This window comes from Agrilus planipennis, unplaced genomic scaffold (genome assembly GCF_000699045.2).
Source record: "Agrilus planipennis isolate EAB-ADULT unplaced genomic scaffold, Apla_2.0 scaffold77, whole genome shotgun sequence".
Taxonomy (NCBI): Eukaryota; Metazoa; Arthropoda; class Insecta; order Coleoptera; family Buprestidae; genus Agrilus; species Agrilus planipennis.
The window spans coordinates 1,036,028-1,052,571 of NW_020439413.1; positions in this window are offsets into that span (position 1 = coordinate 1,036,028).

Here is a 16,544-nt window from a genome sequence, read left to right on the forward strand (position 1 = left end):
ACCGACATGCTCACGACTGGCGCACGCGCAGCGGCCGTGTGCTGTAGGCGTTAGACGCTTTGTGGATGGGTGAAATCTAGTGCGTTCGCGTCACCGACATGCTTGTAGCAGTATATATCTGAGTATATCTGTATCTATACAGAGAATTGTTGAAATTAATGATGACAATGATGCAAACAATGTTAAAAATCAAGTACATTGAAATTTATGTAAATATTTGAATAATAAAAAACCATATAAACATGCATATAATTGTTGCTCGGAGTGTCAATAGATGTGAAAACCAGATTGATGTTGATAATTTTTATTCAAACATTGTGAAATTTCAAATTTTAATACTAAAAGTTCTAAGTTTTCACTTCTATCGGCAGTTCCTATAACTGCCAATTTTTTTTCTTTTATTTAATACAAAAAAGTTTTTTATCTTTCAATAATCAATTGTCATTATTTCAAAATATTATAAACATTACAATTCAGTGTTTTGAAATTTAACGAACATTAAATCATTGGTTTAACGACTACCAAATAAAATTTAGTTATCGTGCGTGCCCGTGAATATTTCGTTTAGAACCCGAAATCACAGGACGTAACAGTACCTACTGGTCCTAACGCTGACGCTGCTGTGTTGTTTTTAATAGTGGGAATAGTGGGTGTTAGGGACGATTACTTAAATTAATTACATCCTTAACATAAGTCTTCTATTCTTGCACCTGATGTGGCATTAGTTGATGATGATGTTGAATATGTGTTTTATTTAATTGTTTCTTAATAAGGTCCATAAAAACAGTTTTACAGTTTATCATCCAGCATTCTTAAGACATGTCTTGGTATGTGTATGGGCCTGAAACTGAATCTGACGACAAACCACTAACGTCACTAATATATAAAAACACGAATTAGTTTCAAATATCTTCTCAGCCTTTAGACGCATCAGTTTCCGAGAAGACAAGTCAATTTGAAGACGAACCACAACCCTTAACATCTGGAAAACAGAATTAAAAATGGCGATTTTAAATTGGAGAAACTTTTTCATCAAAGCTCGGAATATCGTTACGTAGTTATATGTACAGGAGTCGAAGTAGATAATGTCCAGGTCACTTTTTGCAAAATCTGTGATGATACTGGGAAAAACTTCGGAACTGATGAGAATGATATTTCTTTCATCAGATGGGACCAGATCATAGAAAACATACTAGCCCCTAACATAAAAATGAAAGGTAATCGGTTTTTTAATGCTTTCGACAAAAGTATGAACGTTTGTAAACAGGCGTGATTTGTCATTTGTTATCTTTTTTATTTAAATAGCATGATGAGATAAAGAACATTTATATTTTGCCTAAAATGAAAAAGGATAATGCTTAAGCCAGTCATTTCTAAAAGACAACTCATTTCTATATATTATGTTCTTTTTCATATTATAGCCAATTTATGGAATTTTTGCTTAGGGCGGGGCATATGAAAATCACATAAAAAAACTAATAAATTACAGAATAGAATAAGTAAGATTATTTTTGATGATAGTAATATTGCAAAATCTACTAACGTTAGAGAAGTATTCCTTTTGGAATCTGTGATGAAGTTTTAAAACATGCATATGATAATATAAGTAATATTACTAAGTCGAATAGAATCCAGTACCCAAGCCGAAACATGAAGTAGGTAGGAAAATTTATAATTACATTGGTTTGTAAATGTGTTTAATTTATTACCTACCTCCCTAAAATCTCTCAGTTTTCTCAAATAAAACTGAATACTGAGGAATGTTTTTTGTAACGTTTCGGTTTATTTAACCATCTTCAGACTTTTGGAGTGTTACTGCTTATACACAGATATTAACTTATTTTTAAACTTTTTATCATGTTGAACAACTGTAGGCTGCGGTTATGTAATTATTTGACCTCCACTCTGAAAAAAACATAATTTAATAGTAATGGTCAGGAATCTAACTTCAAATTATAATAAAAGTTATATTTTTAAGTTTAAAGCCCNGGTCACTTTGCAGTAAAGAAAACAGAAGAGTTGCTAAAACAAAACTATTACATTCCCGAAATGACGAATAAGATACAAAATGTTATAACAAACTGTGTTCCATGCATTCTTGGTAACAGAAAGGAAGGAAAACGAGAGGGATTACTTCACCCTATTCCGAAAAGAGATGGACCACTACATACGTATCACGCAGACCATTTGGGGCCGATTCCTTCCACTAATAAGAACTATCAATATATTTTCACGATTGTGGACGATTTTAGCAAATTTACAGGGATTTATCCAGTGAAGTCTACTACAGCAAGGGAAGTGATAAATTGTCTGGTTAGGCAGCAAATGACTTATCCGAACTAGTAAATGTGCTGAATTCATGAAACCATGGGTAAACGCTGAGTTAGAGTCCGAGACGGACTCATAGTCGGATGGCCGAGAGTGGGAACCCATTTATTTTTGTATAATATTTTATTATTTTTTTTGTTCGGTACTGTCCATAAATATTTAAGTAATCGTAAGGCGATACTTGAATTGGGAAATGCGGGAGGACGTGAGGGCGGTAGGCATTCTGCGACGGGAATCAAATGTATTAAGACGTATAAGAAAACCAAAGACGCGAATTACGGAAGACGCCTAATAATTGATATGAAGATTGCATAATATTAATTAATGTGTCGATGTGTTGTTAATATTGATTGTGCTCGCAAATCCATGTTATATTCAAAATCTACATATTCATAACGTTTTTACTTACTAATGGTTATTAATGCTAAGAATATACCCGGTACGGCTTTTATTTCAATATCCTAGACAACAAACATCTACAAAAATCCTACATATATTAAACCAAATTCAAGACACTTTAGACAAGTTACGGCCTATGCGAGAAAAGTGTGAATTACTAAACGGCATGGGAAATGCTTTTAAATGCCTCTTTGGAAGATTCAAACGATTACGAAGATATTAAAAATAATATAAATACACTCTTTGATAATCAAAAGAAACCGATTGAAAAACAAAACCAGTATTTAAGTTTAGCTCATCACTAGACTATTAGCGTTTTTGCATATTTTGGTACTTTTTCATTAACAGTGCTTATTTCAGTAGTTATACGTGTTAGGCGTGTTGTATTATGCCGTCGACGCCACAGGTTTCAGCAATATATCCGATGCAATTGAAAAACTAGAAACTAAAAACCTTCCTTTGTGGAAGTCCTTGGAAATATTAGAAAAAATGATTGAACAGAGTAACGCCCTTCCGAGTTCAATATCGCAAAAGGTTCGTGGCAAATTAAATGCAGTTTTGTATAAAAACCCCGGTCTTGACGAAATAAAGAAAATTGACGCATTTATCAACGGCATCGGACATACTCCTCCTGAAGAGGTCTCTGCAGGAATGGCGCCAAATTTCAAGTTCTGCCCGGTAACGTCAGTTGACGTCGAAAATATAAATTCTAATTATAAATGGTTTTTCTTATTGTGCATATTTTGTGCATATTTCACCCTTTTTTAGTGCATATTTGCATGCATATTTTGGCATTTTGATAGTGCATATAATCCGATGTCTACTCATCACATAACCAATTCATATTCAGAAACAATTAAAAACATTAATAAACAGCTGAATGGTACACTTTCAAAATTAAATGGGGAAATATAGGGATTAGATGTCGATAATCAATTATTTGAATTAATAACTATCTCTCAAACACTGCTCAACCAATTACAACTGCTTGAAAGAACTCTTACTTTTGCAAGAGAAGATATAGAATCAATCTCAAATAAACAAATAAGAGAAATGATGCAACATCTTTCTAGAATTTACTCTAAGGAACAGTTAATATCTCATTTAGATAACCACCCCATGGGTCTCTGGATAGATACTGCCTTGCTTTGGTTGGGAAGTTGAAAAATGAATTAATGTTCGCCTCCTATGAGCACTTTGTATGGACTATCGTATGAGAACTGCAGCGAGATTTTTGAGCCATTCCGTCGAATCAGATCATATTCGACCGATTGTAGATCTCCATAAATGAAAATTTTCTGTACACCATGCCTGCTTCCAGCTACAGGTTGTAGAAGTTGAAAGTGAACGCGAAGCTGCTGTACATATGTCTGGATGGTAGTGTGAGACTGTTGGGTATCCGGTGCTAGAAATTCGCCTGATAGACGAAGTGGCTTACCATATAATATTTTGGCGGCCAATGTCTTAAGATCTTCCTTCCAAGCCGCACGAATGTCCAGAAAAACAGTGGGAAGAATCCTGGTTCAGCTGCTGCTCTGATGACAAGTTATGACGGCTTTTAATTGTCGGTGTAGTCGATCAATCATACCATTAGCTGAGGGGTGATGTGCCGTTGTGTGGATATGTTTTGAGTTTGTTAAATGCGACAGCCCCTTGAAAAGTTGGGACTCAAACTGTCTATCTTGGTCCGTACTGATTCTTAAGGGTGCGCCGAAAGGATAGACCCATCCTTCGTAGAATGTTCGTGCCACAGTTGCGGCTTCTTGATCTATCATGGGAAAAGCTTCAGGCCAACGTGTGAATTGGTCTACACACGTGAGACAATAACGGTATCCTTCCGAGGGTGGCGGGTAACTTTTGCTTTTTGCTTAAAGTGAATGCCTCGTCGGCTATTGGATTCCACTGTAGTGGTGCATTTCCTTTAATTTTCTCCAGTAGAAGCAGAACGACTGCGGGCAGCGTTGAGCAGGAACTTTCTGTAGAAGTTGAGAATACTCGGGAATCGTCGCAACTGTTGTGCGGTAGTAGGTTTCAAGAAACTGATGATTGCTGTCACTCTGTCGGGTAAAAAGCGTATTGCATTCGTCGAAACAGAGTAACCTAAAAAAGAAATTTCCCTTTTACCAAAATTGCATTTCGCTTGATTAAGTAATACGCCGTCGGAATGCAGGCGAGTAAATGAAGTATGTAAATGCTGTTTGTTTTCAGAATCTTTCGATGTGACCAGTAAATCATCAATGTAAGCGAAATAGAAATCAAGGCCGTGTAACACTTCGTCGATAAAGCGTTGGAATGTTTGGCTGACGTTGCGTAATTAAAAATTCATGTACGGAAACTCGGAAAAACCAAACGGTGTTGTAATTGCTGTTTTTGGAATGTCTTCTTTTGCAACTGGAATTTATTTATAGGCTCGAACTAGATCGAGTAGAAGAAGACATACTCGGAGGAGAATACTTGCTTGAGCACCTCCATATGGAGATCATGCGGGGAAAAGTCGGATTCGGAAGACGTAGTACTAATACAACGCAGGAAGATGACACGTCCATCTCCTCTATGTGGAAAAAATACCCTAAGTCGGCGGAGTCACTTGACTCTGCTAAGATGAAGCCAAAGGGGAGATCTACCAGTAAGGTGAGATGATCTCTCATCTAAACGTTGTGAATAAGAAAACGAAATAACTGCTAGATATCCTAAACGGATGCACGAATGTAAGGAGGGAGGTAAAGAACGCAGCTCATGATATGCAGATGATCAACAAGAAACTACAGAAGACAAGGATAAGGGATTGGCTAGAAGAAGACTCACCCGGGGGAACGTGATAACCTTCTGTTTCGGGGATAGACCCAGTGGAGGGGTAAAGGCTCCGAGACGATGGAACTTCCGCTGGAGTCTTGGAAAGTGAAACGCTGAGTGACCACTGAAGCAGGGCAATTTATAGTGAAGTACGAAGATCTTGGGGTTGGCAAGCGGTATACCATCACACAAAGAAATGTGGACAAGTTTAAACTAACGCTACATGTAGGCTATTGGAATAATGAAGGAGGTCAGTGTAACGACTCGACACCGTCTAAAATAATTGCGAAGGCATGTGTAACGTCTTTTTCATCAAAGCCAGCAAGGAGAAGCCCAAAAAGCAGTATACACCGGTTAAACGAAGATATTGCCAATCAACGAAGAGTCTGCACGGTGTGTGCATGATACAGGCTGACTTAAAGCGAGAACGCAGTAAACTTAAAAACTGATTCGAAAAGCCAAATCGAAGTGCTAGAAAAAACTTCACAACTAACTGAAGAAATTTCTCACAGATTCATGCGCTAGAAGAGACAGGGAAACTGTTCCTTAGCTCCCCCATCCCAGTTAGATAGATAAAAGATTATCATGACGACACGCCACTCGAAATAGAAGAAATAAGGCTTTCAAGAAATTTATGGGGGCATCCGGCCCCTATGGGATAACATCTAGACTAACTAAAATAATCATAGATGTAATTCTTGAAGCAGTCCAGAAAGTTTCTGAGGACTGTTATAAGAATGGAATAATGCCTCCGGACTAGAAAGTGGTTACGCTAGCTCTGATCCCATGGATATCAAGGAAGGCTTATTAAAAAGTATCACAACGTCCAGCAGAGGTTGCATCCCTAAAAGTAAAGATACGGTTAAGTATCTAGGGATGCTCCTAACCACGAATTTTCACATGTATGTACATTGGACATAAACCCTGAGTCATTTGTTCGAGTGTTAGATGTGGGCCGACAAGTGAACAAAGCTCGAAGAAAAGGTGAGGAAATGCGTCTCTGCGGGTAACTTCTGGAGACTTGTCAAAAAGAGTCATTGAACAAAGATTATAGATTTCCTTAACATAATGAAATGTAAGGTTAACGAAGAAAAAATTGCCCAGTCAGTAACAAGACTAATGTGTATAAGCTAACCTAACCTAACCTGCTGGTGGAAACCCGGTGTGCTATGCTAGAAGTTGTGCGTTTTGTGATATTGTTTATTTTTTATTAATTTATCTATTTACTTATGTTACATGTCACACAGTGCAAATGTGTACGTGTGTAGGTGAATTGTATACCAATATTTATCAAATTTATTACTTCCCGTGACTGGTGACTAAACAATTCGTTGTAAATAAAATAAAATCATTAAATTCCACACATCATTGTTTAACTCTTATTTATTTGTGAGGAGCAGCGTTGTGAATTAGTGATGTTTACAGTTGTTGATAGTTTAAAGGTTTATCTGAGTGGATTATTATTTAGTTTTTAGAGCTGAGTGTAGTTTTTGATACATAGTTTATAATTGTTGTTAAATTAAAATGTAATATTTAGATATGAGGTTTAGTAGCTGTTAATTAGTTTTAAGGACGTTAATGCTGCTGGAGGTTCCCACTCATCGTTAGGCGAACTGCGCTATTTGTGGTATCCCTTTAATGGTATACAAATTAGAGATCAGCAGAAACACATTGATGAGCAGTAGCTTACCACTAATATTTCTGTCCACGGAATTACAACAGAGGGCTGGGAGCAGCGTTGGCAGGCGGACTTTGTATCTTATACTGTCCTTAGCCCTCGACCCTATGCGCAAAGAAATTGTGAGCAGTCTGACAAACGAGATTGGCTCCTTATACCGTTCACCGACTTTCGAATTAGACTGTCCACTACGAAGAATGCCCTAAGAGGATGATGCCGTGATGGGTGTGTCAGCCGATCAAGGCAAGTAGAGGGGCAGATGGGTCCCCATACCTCGGTCACAGCTCCCCATATCTGGGGCATGCTCTACCCATCAACATCTTACCAATTTTGGAGCTTTAGAAGGTCTGTCTAGGACATTCTTCATCTGAAGAGGTTGGACCATGCCCCTTTTGTCAACAATACCAGATGCTCTTGTTGAAGATCCTCTGGAATTGACGTAAAAGGGGGGTGGAGCCTGTATTTATTTGAATTTCCCGCTTAAAGCTATTGCTTATTGAATTTTATTAAACGAAATGTAGCAAGAATACTGAAAAATGTAATTTCCTGTAGAAGTGTGTGTAATTTGCAGTTATTGTTTTTTGTCTATTTTTTTTTTTAATAGATGCCGCAAGAATGTCGAAACAAAATGGAGCATGGTTAAGGCTAGGCCAGTTTAAACATGAATTTTCCCTCCAACATGGACTTTGGAAATAAAATTCTTTTATTGGTAAAATAACTGTAACTATGGTTCATCTCGTTATATCAGCACTTGAGGCACAAGGTAGCGATTAATGTGGTCAATTTCACGAACGAGAGGATCGTGATGGCAGCATGTGAAGCGAAGGTCAACTGCTGTAGATGGACCGGAGTCTTCTCGATCTTTTGCAGCAGTGTTGCTATTTCTCGATGGTCTTGGGGGTAGTTGCTGAGTTTAAGAAGCCCTTCCTTTGGAGTTTGTAGGGTAACCATTCCTAATTGGACTTCTTCTTTCCTTATCGCTGTAGTTTCTTTTTCAAATAATTGGTGATTTATGATGGTCATTTTGTCATAATTAATCAGGTAGGAGCCGCAGCCATATTGCTTGTTATCAATGCTCCAATGGTTAGTCGTGGTCATCAGCAGGGTTCCGTTCCGTAACGCCTGAATTTCTTCATAATTTTGGATGTAAATTGTGGAAGACATGGACAATTCTGTGACATTTGTCTTAACTTTATTAGCACAAAAGTATTGGAGATTACTCACGACAGTACAATCGCTATCAGGAATGTCTTCGTCATCCAGCAACAAAATGTCTTTTCTTACCCTTCTAATGTTTCGAAGTGGTATTTTTCTAATTTTGGTTTGTCCTGCCAATATTCCTTCAACTCTATCGTCATTTTAATCAATTTTGATCGTTCTTTAAAACCTAGGGGCCATTTTAGATTTGTCAGAAGTTTTGCTGTAAATTTCTCTAGATAATTGAGGAATAGGGTCACTTTGCTGATTAATTTTGTCTAAGGCTTTTTGATTTCTGTCTAAATTTCGATTTTTAACTTTTTCATACAATACAGATAGTTCTTTGATTCTGTTATTTATGAAATTTCTGGGGTTNAATTGAGTTGTTATATATGAAAATAGATTAAATCATTAAATTTGGAATTGTTTCTTCAGGGTTGGTTTGTTTCAAAATTGTTAATTTCTCTTTTAACGTGCCGTGAATTCTTTCAAGTGGACTGATAGTAGTCGGGTTGCCTGTGCTTGCGAAGTGCAAGTCGATGTGATAACGCTTACAAAAATCTTTGAGATGGGTGTTGTAAAATTCTGTCCCCATGTCAACTAAAATTGTGCCTGGAAGATTATGATGGTTAATGAAATGTCTTAATTTATTAACTATGGTAATACCATTTTTGTCTGTTATGTATATTTACTGAAATGGTCAAAAAATGTCAAAAATGTGTTTTTCTCTATCGTAAATAAATCCATCATTATTATTTCAAAAGGTTTTGATGTTACCATAAGTCCTTTATAAGGTGGTTTATAAGGATTCCGCTCATATTAAGTAACATATGAATCATACAACGAAACAAGAAAAAACGAAATATTACCATTTTACGAACAACAATATAATAAAAAACTACAAAGAGAAAGTAGAATATTAGACAATAGAAATATCGGTAAAGTGAACCCAGAAATTAACGAACCCGTAGTATACTTTAAAGACAAAGAATTAGAAAAACCGATCCTTATTTCGATAAGGTTAATGTAACCTCTATAAACAACAAAATTGGAGGAATTAGGGAAAACTCTAACCGCATAGTCAATATCCATAAGCGAAAAATAAAAAGAGTAAAAAGAAATTTCCTTTGCAGGATACTAGTAACGGTCCAGGCCCAAGCCGTTCGTGTCATTATTCAAAATAACGGACATTTCATTAAAGAATTAGGTGTAGCTAAGTTAATTGCTAATTACCATAAGTTTTACTTTTATTTTAATGTAAGCAATATATAGAGTTCAGTTACAGAAATCTACTTAGTAATGTCATAATATGAGAATCAAAAGCAAAAGGACACACAAATAATCAAATTATTCAAAACCTTAAAGATAACTGTGTTCAGATAGAAAGATGCAAAAGTTCAACCATCATCCTCATAAAAAAGCACTCATAAATGTTTTAGGGACAACCATAAAATATATTACTGGTAACCCCCCCGACAGTAACGATTTAATAGAAACCAATAATAACATTGATTATCAATATTAAAACCAAGACAAGGTAGTAAAACAAATTGGTGAATTCTCTTCCAATATTTAGAAGAACCACGTAAAGATCACTGCTCCTCAAAAATAAGTGCAAAATGTAATTTCGTTAGTGTCCTTAACAATTACAAACTGTACGTTCAACTAAAAAACAATGAAATCTTAGTGTACAGCAAGGAAAAGCTAGAAATAATGGATGATTGTAAAAACAATATTGAACGTATGTATGTCAATAAACGAAACTTTACCATCACTGAGTCTTTCACAATCAGTTCAGTCAGTAACAGCAGCAGTGGTACAAACGTCCCCATCAGTAAAATTACCAAAAATAAAGTAACCTACCTCCATATATAGATTTGTTTAAAACTTTCACTCACAAAAATGAGTCAATTTGTCCATAGAGAAAAATCAATATTTAATTTCAACTTTGGAGGGGGAACCCTTGAACAATGTCAAGAATCTCTTGCTTTTGGCGGACAATTATGAAGTAGCATACAAAATTCTCGTTTTGATCTTATTTTATTGGCAGTTATTGGCCAATGCTACAAAGGCTGATTCCTCATTGCCACAAACCCGTAATTTGTTAAATTATTTTCAGAGAACACATTGGTCCATATGATCACCTTGATCTATGAAACTTCACTCTGGTTAGTTGGCTCGCACAAAAATTAGATACGTCACTTAGACAGCGTTTTGAACTGGAATTTACCTGAAATGATGGTTTTTGGTCGACTACTGTAGAGCATTAGAGACAACGAATTTGGCTATTGGTCTAAAACAATATAAAAAATCAGATACAATTTGGCGAAACAAATAAAAATTCCTTGTCTTGAGTAGACTGATCATTGTGAGATGTGTAAACAGAATCATTCACTTCTAAAATTCGAGTCTTTTAATTCTAGGTCTCCCAAAGAAAGGTACAAGTTAGCACGTGAAAAACAGCCTTTTTAATTTGTCTCTGTTCATGACTTAGGGTTATGGACTGTACGTCTAATAACACGAGCCGACGTTGTAAAAGAAAACATCATACGCTCCTTCATTTCAGTGCGACGACTAGCGGGAAAGGTTCTTCGTCCGTTGAATCCCCAACAGAGGGAAGCTTAAACAATTAAATAATTTCCCTAGGGTACCCTATAGTTGCGAGACCCCAGGCGCCTCAGTATTAAAGGTTTTATTAACAACCGCCTTAACTGTCATAGATAGAAATGGAAATACACGTTTGGTACGTGCCCTTATTGACACCGGTTCAGAAGTTAATTTGGTATCAAATTAATGATTTCATCAACTTTGATTAGCGCGATTCGCGTTTAGCTTGACTATTTGTAGCATAGACAATGACTCTATCATTTCTAAAGGAATCATCCAATTAGAAATCAGTTCCAGACTTCTACCTTCGTTTAGGCTTCTCGTAGAAGCAATCGTAGTTTCCATTATTTGTTCCAAGCTTCCAAGGTACTTCGTTGATTTGAAACAATTTCGTCATTTAAATAGCTTAGAACTTGCCGATCTTTTAGCGAGTAGCCCCAGTGAAATAGACCTATTGGTAGGTGCTGGTATTTTCCCCAGATCCTGGGTGACAAGATTCTGGGAAGTAGCACATATCCCCGATTCTCATCAATCGCCACCCGACGAACTTACATGTGATGAATTATTCGTCCAAACTTATTTTAGAAATGAACAAGGTAAATTTGTAGTAATTTGGAGATTCTTATAGTACTGCTAGCTCTCCGTCTTTTTTTGTCTTTAGAGAATTGTTTGCGTAAAAACTCACAATTGTATAAAGAGTACAGTGCAATCCTGAAGGACTATTTATATAACGACTAAACGGAGGTCGACTGTTGAAGTGCGGACCTGTTGTGTCGATCTCTGCGCGTTTGTATAGTTTCGGGTTGTTTTTGGGCGATTTGATTTGATTTTTGAGTGGCGAAAAAAGGATGTTATGATCAGTGAATGGATTGGAGAACTTCTGGTTTTTGAGAGTTTGTAAATGAGTAAATTATTAAGTTTGTAACATTAATTTGCTTGTGTGGCCTCCGAGGGGTCGACTCGGGCATAGCAGGAGATAATCTTTCAGCAAAAAAGTTTAACACAAAAACTTATTTAAACTTAAAAAATAGTGGCTTGCTGTCCCATAGGCGTAACATCATGGTGGGTTCACTTTTTTTAATGTGAGTAAGAAACCCGTTATGTCATCCAGTGATGAATCAGAACTAAATCAGACGGTAATCGAAAGTGAGACAAAACCAAAGAGAAGAGGCAGGCCATTAGGATCTAAAAGCAATAGCCGTTCTTCATCTAACTCAAGTAGAAGCAATAGCACGGGGAGTTTAAAGAGCTGGCTGGGGAAAAGTTCGGAAGAAAATAAAAAAAGAAAAGCCCATGAAAGCCCTGAGGGAAAAGATATAAAAAACAAAATACTGAGGATACAAATAGTAGAAAAATGTGTGAACAAAAGATGATTATAGATATGCTAGAGAAAAGATGGGAAGACGAAGAAGAAAAGCAACTAAAAAGAGAGAAAGCCGAAGAAGAGAGATGGAAAAATGTGCAGAAGGAAATCAAAAAAGGAAACGAGAGCCTAGAGGATAAACTTGAGGAAAAGTTAAAGCAAGAAGTAGGATAAATGAAAAAGGACATAAATGCCCTGAAAAGGGAAAATGAAGATAAAGGGAAAAGGATAAGCACAAACAAACAGAAAATAGAACTGATGAAAAAATCGCTTGAAGAACTAGAAAAAGAGACAAAAGAAAAAATAAAAGAGGTAGAAAAGGAAATTAACAAGAATAAAGAAGAGAAAATGGAGACATGCGTAGAGGAGTTGCAGGTCATAACTGCAGAGGAAAAAGGCAAAGATCTGAAATGGCTAGTCGAAGGCGCAGAAAGGGTAAGAAGGAAGAAAAACGTTATTATCACTGGTACCAACATAAAAGAAGAAGTAAACTTGGAAGAATGGATAAAAGAAAAGCTAGGAATAAAAGTAACGGTAAGAAAACTCTGGCACTTGAAGAATATGAACAACACTATAGGAGCGCAGATTGAAAACATGGAACAAAAAATAAACATTATGAAGAATAAAAATAAGCTAAGGCAAGAAAAAGAAAAGATTTACATAAACAATGATGAGACATGGTTGGAAAGACAGAATAGGAAAGAAGTAATCAGGAAGGCAAACGAAATCAAAAACCAAGAAACTGATTGTAAGATAGGACGTAAAAGAATAGTGACGAACCACGAAGAGCTCTATTGGAACGAAAGGCTGGAAAAGTGGTTTCGGAAGGAAAAACAGAGAAGAGAAGAAACGAGGCACAACTAACGACAACATGGAAAAAATTCAAGTGGTCTTCTGAAATGTAAGGGGGATAAGCGGCCTGGACAAAGAAGACTGGGAAAAATTAATGGAATTTGATATAATAAACTTGACAGAAACATGGATAGATAGAGAAAAAGATCACCAAATAGAAAGCAGACTAAAAAAATATGAAGTAAGAAGGATAAACGCTAGGAAAGAAAAGAAAAAAGGAAGACCGAAGGGGGGTATGGCCACTGCATATAAAGTAAACTACAACACACAAAAATCACAAGAGAGAAGATAAATGACGAACTGATGAAAATAGACTTGGAAGTAGAAAATGAAAAAATACTTATGATAAGCGTGTACATGAGAGAAAACAGGGAAGAAAACTACAAATAGATGACAGAAATCATAGAAGAAAACATAGAGCAGCCAATAATAATAGGGTGCGATCTAAATGCCACAACAGCCGAGAAAGGAGGTAAAGTAGAGGATGACACAGCAACTGAACTTAGAAACTCTGATGATAAAACTTTGAATGAGGATGGACAAAAACTAATCAAGTGGATGGAGGAGCAAGGCCTTTATTTCTTGAACGGAAACCACGCAGGAAAAGAAAACTCCTGCATGACATACGTAGGACCGAAAGGCAGATCAGTGATTGACTATGTTATAGTAAATAGAAGAGGCGAAGAAAAAATAAAAAACATGGAAATCAGGGAAGGAATAGCCTCAAACCACCTAATGCTGCAAATAGAACTGGATGTAGAAACGGAGAAACTAGCGGAAGAGGATGAAATAAAAGAGCTCATAATATGGAATGTAGAAGGAATCGGAGACTATAGGAATTGGTTAGAAAAAGGGGGACCAACAGATAACTGGAAAGACTTGAAATTAAAGATATCAAACGCACTACCGGTGAAAAAAGTAAAATTAAAAAATGATCCGTTGAAGCAAAGCTGGTGGGACAAAGAGTGTCATGATATGAAGCAGGAACTCAAAGAAGCAAAAAGAAACTCCACTAGAAATGGAAATAAAATAAGTGATTTTCTGATTCTAAGAAAAAAGTATAAACTGCTAATTGACAAGAAAAAGGAAGAGCAGGAAATTCGGAAATGGACCGAAGCAAGGAAAGACAAATCTGGCAGAAAATTCTGGGAACTCATAAATAAACAAAGGCACAGAAGAGAGAGAATAAGTGAAAAGATGAAAATTGAGGAATGGATAAGACACTTTAAAGCGCAGATGAACGGTGTGGAGAGAGAAGTAGACATTAGGGAAACAGAGATAGAAGAAAGAGAAATAAAGGCAGCGATACCAATAATGAAGAAAAGAAAAGCAGCAGGAGAAGACAAAATACCAAACGAAGCGTGGATTTTTGTGGAAGAAAAAATTCTATAAGACATGCACAAAGTGATAAACGAAATCTGGAACGGGAGTAAGAAACAACCAGAGGAATGGAAAGCAAGCATCGTTACACCCATATACAAAAAAGGAGACAAAGATGAGACAAAAAACTACAGGGGAATCACGCTTATGGATACCGGATATAAAATATATGCTGAAGTGCTCAAAAACAGACTAGAAAAAGAAATGGAAGAAAAAAATCTTATGGGTGACACACAATTAGGATACAGGAAAAAGCGAGGCACTATAGACGCAATTTATATAGTAAAGACGGCGATAGAAGAAGAAATAAAAAAAGAAAAAGGGAGATATTTCTGTTTTTTGCGGACATGAGAGGGGCATTTGATAGAATTGAAAGAAAAAAAATATGGAAAGCAATGGAAGAAAAAGGCACAAATACAAGGTTAAGAAAAAAGATGGAAGAAATATATGAAGAGACAAAATTTAAAGTGAGAATCAGAGACGAAAAATTAGAAGAAATATACACAAAAAATGGGGTCAGGCAAGGCTGCCCTCTGAGCACAGTCCTATTCAATCTAGCCTTCCTTGACTTAGAAGGCACAATGAAAAAAATTCTGACCGGAGGGGTAGTCATAGGGAAGAAAAAAGTCTGGTCAGTTTCTTACGCCGATGATGTAGTACTAATGGCAAACAACGAAGAAGGAATGAGGGAAATGATAGGGAAATTCGGGAAGTACATTGAAAGAATAGGTCTAGAGATGAATACAGATAAATCAAAGATCATAAGAGGCAGAAAAGGCGGTAGAAAGACAAGAAAAATAATATTTAAATGGAATGGTGAAGAACTAGAAGAAAGAATATAACAACTTAGGATACATCATACAACGAAAGACAAATAAGAAACCTGAGAAAAAAGCTATGGCAGTTGTAGGAAGAGTGTGGAACACAACCGAGACAAATTTTAAAGAAAACTGGGAAAAAAGAATGTTCTTATTTGAAGTATTGGTGGAAAGTGTACTGATGTATGGCGTAGAAATATGAGGATGGACAGAATATAAAATGATAGAAGATATCCAAGATAAGTACATAAAATGGGTACTGAAGCTAGACCGCACGACAACAGAATACCTGCTGAAAGTGGAATCAGGAAGGGAAAAGTTGGCAAATAAAACAAGGAAGAGAGCGATAAAATACGAAGAAAAAATCAGGAAAGTAGGAAGCGAACTACTGAAGGAATACTTGAAGGTGAAAGATACGTTTTTGGGCAGCACTGGAACAAGCAAAGCAAAAAAAGAAAAAGGAAAGGGGTCCGCAGCAGAGAAATGGAAGAAACAAAGAAGGAGATACATACAAGAAAAAGGAAGGTCGATTAATTTCTACAACCAACTCCATGAAAACAACAGAGATATATGGCTGGAAGCAGAGAAAATCGAAAGAGACCAGGAAAAAGAAAGATTGGATGAAAAACTCAACGCTTCAAAATATGCGATAGAGTATAGGGAGTTATATTCATCGAAAAAACCAGAATACATGAAAGAGGGAGACAAAAAGAAAAAAGAACTAGAAATGCTTGCAAAATTCAGGTTGGGAACAGAAGCGAATGCAAATAAGTATTGGCTCCCACATGAGGACAAACTTTGTAGGATATGCAAAAAAGAGAAAGAGACACTGCCTAGAAAACTGCGAATACACGGGAAGGGAGCAGAAGAGTTGGGTGCAACAGATCACGAAACCAGGAGCACAAACGAGGATGTGGAGCATTTTATGGATTAGAAGAAAGAAGAAAAGAAACGAATGAACAGCACATTAATCCAGACTGGAAAGAACGGAGAAAATGTCAAAAAAGAAGAAAACATATAAACACATGAACATACACACACGCACACGCACGCGCACGCGCACGCGCACGCACACACACACACACACACACACACACACACACACACACACACACACACACACACACAC